Consider the following 3231-nt stretch of genomic DNA (forward strand, 5'->3'; position numbering starts at 1 on the left):
ATTATTACAAGTTTGCCGCAAATAGAAACATTTATACACAAGCTTACAATACCTTACAAAATGCCCACAAACAAATTTAAAAACAACCACACAGATAATAGAAAACAAAAAAAAAACATATCCCAAATCAAAATACCGAAAGAAAAAAAAAACACCACATGTTTTTAAAATTAAAATAACCCTATCTGTCAGTTAGAAGTGCCTGCAATTTCGCTCCGGCGTTTCGATCTAGACTAGACGAGGAAGTGAGTTAAATAAAAGCTTATAAAAAACCCACGCAATAGAAAAGAAAAATATTCCCCACCACAATATTAAAAAAAACCTCACAAAAAACATACACCCAATTAAAAGAAAAATATTCCCACACACAGTATTAAAAGAAACATTTTCTCATAAATAATATTTAAAGAAAAACAAAACCCAAACAAAAATTAAAAGAAAAATATTCCCACACACAATATTAAAAGAAAATATTCCCACACACTATATTAAAAGAAAATAATTCCACACACAATTTCAAAAGAAAAAAAACGAATAATTTTATTCCTCCAATAGATCGAATATAATTTCATTGACATAGAAAAAAAAAACACTGAATAACAGCGGCGGATTCTGTGGATGTGACGTAATGTCTCATCTGACACTGACGTCATTGTGACGGAGATCTGTACACATCTGATGAAATCAATCAATAGGTCAAAGGTTAGATACATAGGTCAAAGGTTAGAGACGTAGGTAAAAAATTAGATACATAGGTTTAAATGTTAGATACATAGATCAAAGGTTAGATTCATAGGTCAAAGGTTAGATACGTAAGTAAAAAATTTGATACACTGGTTTAAAGGTTAGTTACATAGATCAAAGGTTAGATTCATAGGTCAAAGGTTAGATTCATGGGTCAAAGACTAGATACATAGGTCAAAGGCTAGATACATAGGTCAAAGGTTAGAAAAGTGGGCTAAAGGTCATCGCGATAATGTTCATGTAAATTACTGTTTAAGTTATTAAATAAATAAGAGTACAACATTTTCTACTCAATCTCGTCACTGCGTATTCTGAAGCAATTACATTAATTAAAATAAAAGCTTAAAAATAGGGAATTATGATTTAACCAATATATTTTCAAAACCAGAGATTCATGGAATGAAATAAAATTCTATTTTTCTTTGAGCTTTGGGTAGAGTTCAGCTGCTATTTATTTTAATTTTTAAATCTTAAAATATAAAACGTATAGCGCGGTCATCACTATGTTCAATTGTTATTTCTTTCCCCAACTCCAGTCCGGTACCCATTAGAGCTGAGTCTACTCCACGACGAATTATATTTCCGGATTCCGAATTCGAAATTTATCAGACTGTAAGCATTAACTCTGTCACGAAGTTCCTTTAGAACTCATTACTTTATTTTTATCTTACTGCGAATCAAAATTTCAGCATACAAAAAAAGACGCATAGACCCACAACAATAGGAATGCAGTTTATTAAATTTGGTTTCTACGCTAAGTATAAGCTTACACAATTTTAAATTAATTGTTTAATCACGAAATCGGACGCAGCAAAAAAATAATTTCTAGTCTACTTGACTGTTCACAACTGTTTCAAAACTTACCAATTTATAAAAATGTAAAAACAGCTATTTGACTTGATGTCATCAAACTGAAAAAGTGAAAAGTAAGGAAATATGAAGCTAAACTTTAAGTAAGTAAATAAATAAAAATACTCTTCGAGTCTGCAAAAGCGAGGTTAGGAATACGACTATAAGCGTGGGGGGGGGGGGGGCTGGGGCCGCCATAGGGGGGTGAGGGTATGAAGATGTGAGTGGGGGGGACATCCGTGCGGGTCCTGGATTCAATAAGCCACGCAAGGGAGGACTATTATCAAAGGGGGTCGGGTCGTGAAAGCTCATTGGGCTAAACCAACAAGTCTCGAGTTCGAACCCCGGGCAGATGAAGCTCTATAGCTGGGGACAGCAAAACATACTTTGTCTATGCTTAGTTGAAACGTTTACTTACATAATAAAAATCGATTACATGTTATTGATATTACCCCCCCCCCTCCCCCCACATACTCCCAAGTTTACCCCCATTCGATTCTTAAAAGAAGGAACACTAAAAATAAAAATGAGACATTTCCGGTCTAAAAATATCTTCCACCAATGAACATCCGTCTACTGCTTACTGCGTAGTTTGTACTTGTTTTCGTCGTCTCCGCCCTTGTAGATGATGTCTGGTCTGATGACGTCAAAGGGGGTTTTAATCACCTCGTGGTAAGACACGCCCGGGTCTGGGAAAATGTTTTAGATATAGAATTACATTGTTGATTTATATGTAAGAAACGTTTTTGAAGACTTATGTATCTATATATTTTTAATATTTGATTTATCTATTGGATACATTATTGAGTATTTGATATAAACGAAACATCCATTTTTGAATATCTGATTTCTATTTAGGATACACTTTGAAATTTAATTTGTCTATATAATACAATTTTGAAAATTCGCGAAGTATCAATAGCAGTGTTTCTTCCAGACTTTTTTCTCAGGGGGGGGGGGGGGGGGGGGCGAAGAGAAGCCTGGAAGAAACTCTGATCAATAGGATATATTTTGGAATATTTCAATTATATTATTATGTGGGATATATTTTGGACTATTTGATTTAAAAAAAAATATTTAAACTTAGTATACATTTTCGAATATTGATAATAATATGATGCGTTTAAAAAGATGTGTAATTGTGATAAGGGGTCATCCATAAATGACGTCACACTCGTAGAGGGGAGGGGGGGGGGTCCGTAATTTTGTGACGATGTGTGATGAGGGGGAGGGGGTCAGATGTTGCGACGTCACATTTTTGCATTATAAAAAAAGCAATGTTAGAAAACGAATTTTAGACGTTATTTCGCGTTTTAGATAACTGTTTTAATAAATTGTAATAGTTTAGACAAGATTTTGGAAAAATATCAATGTTTTAAAAAAATTCAACTGCAATTTTGAGGGGGGTTGTAGGTTGAGGTGTGACGTCATTTTAGGGGGGGGTCTGGCTTATTGTGACGAAGTGTGGCGGAGGGGAGGGGGGGGAGGTAAAAATCGTCAAAAAAAGCGTGACGTCATTTATGGATGACCCCTAAGTTTTAAAAATATTTATTGCTATGATATATTAAAAAATACTGCTTGCTATGAGAGATATATTAAATATGTATAGCTAAGATAGATTTAAAAATATTGCTAATT

At 34.0% G+C, this 3231-nt stretch overlaps 1 long non-coding RNA gene across 1 annotated transcript; it reads right to left on the reverse strand.

The window, feature by feature from the left end:
* Positions 1-518: 518 nt before the first annotated feature.
* LOC131950194 (uncharacterized) lies at positions 519-2285 on the reverse strand. The gene is made up of 3 exons (XR_009388299.1): positions 2178-2285; positions 1609-1655; positions 519-675 (listed from the first exon to the last, which is right to left on the reverse strand). It is a non-coding gene; the product is annotated as an uncharacterized LOC131950194 (long non-coding RNA).
* Between the last annotated feature and the right edge of the window lie 946 nt (positions 2286-3231).

This window comes from Physella acuta, unplaced genomic scaffold (assembly GCF_028476545.2).
Source record: "Physella acuta isolate Inbredline_101_S28 unplaced genomic scaffold, ASM2847654v3 ptg000744l, whole genome shotgun sequence".
Lineage (NCBI taxonomy): Eukaryota > Metazoa > Mollusca > Gastropoda > Physidae > Physella > Physella acuta.